Raw genomic sequence first — 7904 nt, forward strand, 5'->3', positions numbered from 1 at the left:
CATACACACTTTTCTTTGTATGACGGCCTGTCTTTGATTATGTTCTTATATGTCGCATTCACACTCTCACACAGACATACATCTTTAACGCTACAATAAATATATCTGTTATTCATCTAATACGGTTGTGGTCTTTCATTACTGGTCATCTATGTTATCGTCGCATAACATATCATGTATATCATCTTTGATATATATATTTGTATGTTCGACCGTGTGACGCGTTTAAATAAAAGGAGTCCTCTGTTTTTCCATTCGTCACCATTTCGCACGGTCGTCCCTTACAGAAATTAATTTGTGAGATATGTTCGTTCCGTTTCTCGATTTCCCTCCATCTATCTTTCATCAAGTCTCTCCCTACTCTCACTTAAATTAAACAATGAAGCTTTCTCAAATTCATCTCCTTACACCTTATTCTCTGATGAAACCTGCTTTTTTCTTTCATTATACTTGCTGTTTTATACTCCCACACCTTTACATGCATACGTACTTACGTAGGTATAGATAGATAGACAGATAGATATATAGATAAATAGATAGAGATGGGGAGAAAAGAGGGAGAGAGAAAACGATAAACCATTACCGAAAGGAGAGATTAAAATGGTTCGACCATGGTAAATCAATGGCGCATGAACCTTTACAGAGAGAGGCCGACTTCTTCGATATTTCGGGAACAGTCAGCCGACATTATTTACGGATGGCGGCACGTACTGTTGCAATATGATCATCATTCGTTGCCGTGAAAGAAGTCCAAATATGGAATTGCCTTCGAGAGATGCGTCTTACGATTTGAAACGCTTTTACATGTGACATTGCGTACAATCTTCCCGAATAAATGTATACATACATGAACACACACACACATTAATCTGCACATCCAGCTTAACTTGGAAGTGTTAAGAACGCCGTAGACTGTGGTAATCGTCCTGAGAAATCATCTCATATGGACGTTAGACACTAAAAAGTACACACACACGTGTATGTCTGCGTGTGTGTGTGTGAATGTGTATGCGTATGTGTGTGTATGTAACGTCTATAGGAGATGATTTCTCAGGACGATTACCGCAGTCTACGGCGTTCTTAACACATCCAAGTTAAGTTGGATGTGCAGATTAATGTGTGTGTGTGTGTGTTCTTGTTTGTATACATCTATTCGGGAAGATAGTACGCAATGTCACAAGTTGTAAAAGCATTTCAAATCGTAAGACGCATCTCGGCAACGAATGATGATCATATTGCAACAGTACGTGCTGCCATCCGTAAATAACGTCGGCTGACTGTTCCCAAAATATCGAAGACGTCGGCCTCTCTCTGCAAAGGTTCATGTCGCATAATTTTATAACCAATATTTAATATGCATTATGTTGCGGAAAATCTACGACCGAACCACAATCAATTAAGAGTTATTTGATGGTTCGAATGCTGACGAGAACTTACAGAAAGTGTTATAAGAGGTGACGAAATGTATGTGTATGATTACGATATCGAAACTAAAAGGCAATCGTCGCAGTGGGCTGGATCATCGCGGCCAGTGGCATAGTTAGAATACGTGCCACCCGGCACAGTCCTTGTGTTTACCATCCCTCTCCCGTTCATGTCACTATACAGTAGTGGTTCTTAACCCATTTTTTGTAGCGCCGTCCTTTTAAGTAGTTGTTATGTCTAACACCAACGTGAGTGGTGAGTGAAGTATCACGACCATTTTACTCTAAAAATGGATTGTATAAGCATTTACAGTGAAATCATAAAGAATTAATAAAGACAAAAGTTGCAGGTTTGCTTTATACGTTGCAAGTTAATGACTTGCCTGTGCCTGGTGAGATCTCATTTTATTTTAATAACCATTACTCGATTTTTATTATGCATAATATAATTACTATTATAGATATAATTTAGTATGTTATGTTGCCTCATTGTCGCCACCACACTTTAGCTCCCCCTTCGACATGCACAGCAGCCCCTTGGGGTCGATACCGCCCACGTTGAGAACTTCAGCCATACAGGTTTATGTAACAGACCCAAAAGTACCGTTCCTATAAAAGCACCACCCACGTGGGTCGCCCAAACATCCCATTCCACCCGTAGCTACGCTACTGATTGTGACTGCTACATCCTCTTCCACCCACCCCGAAAAAAAAAGTACGTCAGAATCGTTAAACGGAGACGTTGGCCACCAATAGATCTTGAATGGTTTAAATGGGAGAAGATTAAAAACCAAGCAAGACCGTAGTGAGTACCGTGAATACTCCACATCCCCACGAAACTGTCGCCGCTATGTCTTAAACATTTTCGATTGAAAGAGTAATGGTCTCCCCGTGTTTGTTACACGTCATTAGAAAGCAATAAAGAGTTTTACTTGGATGTCTTGAGACGTTTAAGAGATGCAGTGTGAAAGAAGGGGCCTGGGGTGTGGTCAAATGAATTCTAGATGCTGCCCTCGACAAAACATCTGATCATGCATTGTCGTTCTCTACTCGGAGCTTTTCGGCAGAGCACAAGACGGCTCCCGTTCCTTAACTCCTCTACTCTTCGGACTTCTTTTATTTATTTATTTACTTACTTATTCATTTATTGTTCTCAAATTTAATATCCATCCTGAAAGGTTTCTGATTTCAGGTGAATGGAGAGTTCAAAGAATATTTGCTACGAGAGCTGCGACCATCCCTGAAAACGCGTTCCTAAACTGGTGAACGTTGAGAGTTGTGTACCAAGACAGAAGAGAACTATTCTGAAGGTAACAAACTTGCTTAGAGCCATAACTCACTTTTTAAAAAATATTCGGTTACATTTTGGAGAAACCTCTTGTGAGTATGCACTTGTGTGTGTATGTGTACATAATTGTGTGTGTATGTGTGTCATTCAGTTTTATTTCAAGATTTCTTGCCAATAAAGAAAGAGCCGGTTTCTAACCATGATCCAAGGCCCCTTCATTGAAATTTCAACAACAGAGTATTTTTGTATGTGCAGTATTTGGAGTCAGTGCATGGGTAGATTCGTGTGTTTTGTTTGATGAATGTATTCTCATGCACGTTGTTACATGTCTAGACACGCGCATGTGTGTGTGTGTATATGTAAAATTTTTTGTTGTCAACATAATTTTGTATATTGATGCAGTAATAAAACAAAGTAAGGAAGTGGGACAGTGCCACTGTGACTCTTTTCAGAACCGTTGAGACTAGTGAGATGAAGAGAGGGAGTTATCTACGGAACTGAGACCTCGCAGAAATATTTGTAACAAAGTGGACACGACTCACGATGCCTTAGGGCCAACTGATAGCATTAAACCGGGTGACGAGTCAACTCCACTACCTAAGAACAAACCTGGCGGATAAAAGTGTCAGTAGCCTTAAGTTTGGAATTAATGATTTTAGTTTCATTCCTGTCTGGGTGTTGTATATATCTAGGAATACGACAACTGATAACAAGTGGGGATCAATATCTGTTGCCTTACTCACTGCATCTTTGTGATGTGTGTGTGTTTGCATGTATGTATGTATGTATGTATGTATGTATGTATGTATGTATGTATGTATGTAATATCATAATTAAAAGGCCAGTTATTGACCAGTTCATAACGACTATACTGTTATTAGTATCCTTGGTAACATTCATCACGGATGTTTATACTTATTGTGGTAGTTTGTTATTTCAGAAGTGGTGTGTGTGGGAGATAGAGGGAGAGGGAGTCTGAAGGGAGGATGGGGATATATAGATTATCCTTCTAGTAAACGAACTGATGTAAATGAAAGCCATGACTCATTGTGCGATGATGATCCATTATAATTCACTGAAGCCTTTACGACGGAATCAACATCGTCTTATTTGTTTCCAAGACAACGTAATAGTCGCACCGATCATCATACTTTTAAAAAGTTGTTTTACGTAACTATGTAACCAATAGAAGGCTGACTAAACAGGTTAAACAAGAGAACATTAAGCCAACACCTATAATCGGAGACATATTTCTGGATGCTGGATGGAGAAACTTAATTGGTTTCTTCTAAAGAGACAGCTGCTCTCTGTGGTGAACATGTTCCCAAATAGCAAAGGAACTCCTTTGCAGAAAAAAAAATATATAGTGAGAAGGTGATTGAAAGTAATTCCCTGGGGAGCCAAAATATTTCGAACACAACTCATTGGCACTAAAGATATTTCAAAGAATAATAAGAAAGTATGTTCTTTAATCAGTAAGTGATCTTAATACTCACCAACAAACACAAGTAGAGAAAGGGTAGAAAAGAGAAAGTGAGCTAGTAAGAGTGGTGGGACGAAGCAACTGCATCGTTGGTGAGTTACCATAGTTGTCCATCTGTGCCTTGTCATTTAGAGACAGCGTTTCGTTCAGCCGGTCAGCCAAACTCGGTTCTCACTAACTGACTTTGGCTTACGAAGTTCTAGTGTTCATAACTGTACAAAACTATCTAGAAAATAGATAAAAAAAAGGCAGTAAGTAAATAAATACCACCTGATGTCGTGGCTGTAAGAGAGAAAAAGTAGAAAAAACTAGAGTTAATAGAGCCAGGACGACAATCATTAAATAAGGATATAGCTCCTCCAGCTACACTATTCATGAGCAGCCACAAACTATGGCACACATAGTGAGATGTTCTCTAACGTAAGAACCAAATAATTTGGTTGTTGACATTAGAATGTATAATGAAGATGTAGAAAACCATTTTCAGGAGTAGCAGATTCGAAACCGAATCGACGAATTTCCAAATAAAAGCCACGGCTTAGTAACAGCCAATTTCACGTGATCGGCCGCTTAACTGGCCAATCAGTATGGAGCCATTACGCGATACAACCTTCTAGAAATTTCTACAACGTCCCTAACGAGACATATAAATAGACGAGTTTTAGTGCCAAGCCTTTGCAGAGTGTCGAAGGTGACTGTGCCAAATGCGCCGCCTCTCTTACCAGGGATATTTGCTCATAGACCTGCCGATTCATTTCACACGTCTCACCCCTTGCCACAAAGTGTTGGGAATCGCCGCCATGAAAATCACGCTCTCACTTTTCAGTATTTAACAATTATTTTAACAACTTCTTATTCAACCGAGCAGACAGCAGCTACGGTATTGCAATTATGAATTTAACGTTTTATCTGCAGTCTTAGCAGTATATTCACAGAGCCTATTTAACTAACTATTTTCTCATAACTACCGAATTGTGCTTTGCATTATGTAAGCTTCGTCGTGTATTATTAATTCAAGACCGACATGGAAAATGTTTTGTGCATTGAATAAAGTTTCTGTTAATCGTTCACGTGGTGTTGTTCGTTATTTTCTCGCGGTTCCTCTCACACCTTGCGATACAGGTTTTGGTGAAGAAAATTTAGCTGAATGTGAAGCGGATTCTATAACAGCAGTTTCAAATTTTGGCACAAAACCAGCAATTGTAGTGGGAGGGGTTAGCCGATACCTTCAACTCCTGTACTTCATTGGTATTTCATTTTAACGACCTTGAAAGGATGAGAGGCAAAACTAACCTTGGTGAGATTTGAACTCAGAACGTGTGTGTATCTGTGTGTGTGTGTGTGTGTATTATATTATACTATATTCTTTTCTACTCTAGGCACAAGGCCTGAAATTTTGGGGGAGGGGGACCAGTCGATTAGATCGATCCCCCAGTACGCAACTGGTACTTAATTTATCGACCCCGAAAGGATGAAAGGCAAAGTCGACTTCGGTGGAATTTGAACTCAAAACGTAAAGACAGACGAAATACCACTAAGCATTTCGCCCGGCGTGCTAACGTTTCTTATTTTTTTATTGCCCACAAGGGGCTAAACATAGAGGGAACAAAACAAAGACGGACAAAGGGATTAAGTCGATTACATCGACCCAGTGCGTAACTGGTGCTTAATTTTTCGACCCCGAAAGGATGAAAGGCAAAGTCGACCTCGGCGGAATTTGAACTCAGAACGTAACGGCAGACGAAATACCGCCAAGCATTTCGTCCGGCGTGCTAACGTTTCTGCCAGCTCGCTGCCTTTATATTATACTATTATGTTGTAGTGTATCGTGCGCGCGCGCGGATACGAATGTGTGTGTGCATGTTCAGGTGCAAAAGTATATAGGTATGTGTGTGTATTTGCATATATCATCTTATTCATAGCGAATGCATCCTTTTCATGCAGACACCTGTCTGAAACAACACATTCCTCTCATGCCATTAAAATATCTCATTTCCGTCTCCGATTGACACTTCAGGTCATCCCTAATCCCCTACAGTTATAATTATCATTACTTTGTTGAAGCAATTACGAAGCAGCCGTTTAAAAAAATAATGAAAGGTACCCACTAAATTTAATCTTTCATATATCGACACATTGTTACATAAACCAACTGGAGAGCCTCTGTGAGGTCGTTCGACCTGCTAGAAATAGCAAATAATTCTTCTTTTTTCAAACCACACTCTGCTGTTTTATATAAGGATCGGATGGACGTAGGAAGAATGCCTCTGATTACAGGTATGTCCGATCAATGTTGGCATGGGGCCAAATGATAATATTTAGAGATAATGAGAGAACCTCTCCGTAGTTGCTTTACAAGCTAGAAACAGTAGACAGTCCTCCGTGCCGTCCTAAGAAAAAAAGAAAAAAAAAAAGAAGAGGAATGACATATTGGTCGCTGATATAAAGAGGCAGGGTGGTCATGACTAGAATACCTTTTCTCGTAGGGCAATTCAGTTATAGTTGAGTGGGAGTAACGAACAGCTTCCTAGCTACATTTTTCAACCAGTTCCTTTCTTATTGTCCTCGGCTTTTCCACGTTGAAAATTATGAGTCAATTCTATTGTTTAAGCGACTATTTCAAGTCAGACTTGGGTCAAGAGACGGAAAATCCTTTGTCTGGCCTGACCTAATTTAGTTAGGAAAAATATAAATACAGAACCCCAAATCGGTTCTGCCTCTTTTCGCTTGGCTCCTGGCCAAAGGAACACTTTACGTATGGCCTATCATCACGCAAGTACACAACTTTCGCCCTCTTTACTTGTCTAATTTCGTTTATTCTTTCTCTCTCCTTTTTTTCCATCCGTTCCATTCAGCAAAAGATGAACTTAATTACCTGTGTTTTTTGTGGGGTCCGGAGGCGGCAAACGGAAGAGCCGCCCCGAGCGGCACACACTCTAGCTACGCTAGTGGGAACGGTAAGTCGAATATATCGATCCTGTGCTCAACTGGTACTAATTCTATCGACCCAAAGGAATGAAAGGCAAAGTCAGCCTCGGTGGAATTTGAACTTAGAACATAAAAAGCTCCGACAAATAAGCAGTAATATCGAGGAAACAGAGAGAACTATTGTAGGGAAGTTTTAGAAGAGGCCATACATATCCACCCAAGGTGGAGACACATAGATCTGGAATCCAAAAGACATAACAGTGCAGCATAACTTCTCTAAACTCCTCTCCCTTTCTCTCTCGCGCTCTCTTTGAGTGTTTGTGTGTGTGTGGTTATCATCCAGTTTCATTTTCTTTAAAAACATCGAACCTGCATCAGTCAAAGAAATATTACAGTTCAAACATGTCTATGGGATTTTATCATAGACGGATGAACAATTTTCTGACAAAGACAGGCGATGGTGTGTTATAATTAAGATAGTATTGTGTTATAATTAACGTAGCGATACAAACGGAGTGTTGTGTAAATGTGGATTGAAAAAAAAAAAAAGACGCCAGTTAATAAGTGTCTCCGTCTAATTTATTAGCTGACACAGTTAAAATAATAAGTACGGACGTTCCTGTAAAAGACAGACTGGTTAACTTTAACGTATTGACGGAAGACTGTAGAAAATTATATTTCCGTTTGCACGTGAGGAATCTGCAAAAATTTCTTGAATTTCAATGTATGGTTCACGGGATCTTTCTTTTTCCTCAAAACATGAGAACGTAAATTTCTGATT

The 7904-nt window shown here is 39.7% G+C and overlaps 1 long non-coding RNA gene across 2 annotated transcripts in view; it reads left to right on the top strand.

Moving 5' to 3' along the window:
- LOC128248743 (uncharacterized) overlaps positions 1-5263 on the top strand; it is a 28255-nt gene extending 22992 nt beyond the window's left edge. The window contains exon 3 of one of the 2 annotated variants that reach the window (XR_008264931.1): positions 2603-5263. This is a non-coding gene — a long non-coding RNA (uncharacterized LOC128248743). The remainder of the gene's footprint in view (positions 1-2602) is intronic. The other variant, XR_008264932.1, reaches the window with a different exon arrangement.
- The last annotated feature ends 2641 nt before the right edge of the window (positions 5264-7904 follow it).

This window comes from Octopus bimaculoides, chromosome 9, assembly GCF_001194135.2.
Source record: "Octopus bimaculoides isolate UCB-OBI-ISO-001 chromosome 9, ASM119413v2, whole genome shotgun sequence".
NCBI lineage: Eukaryota > Metazoa > Mollusca > Cephalopoda > Octopoda > Octopodidae > Octopus > Octopus bimaculoides.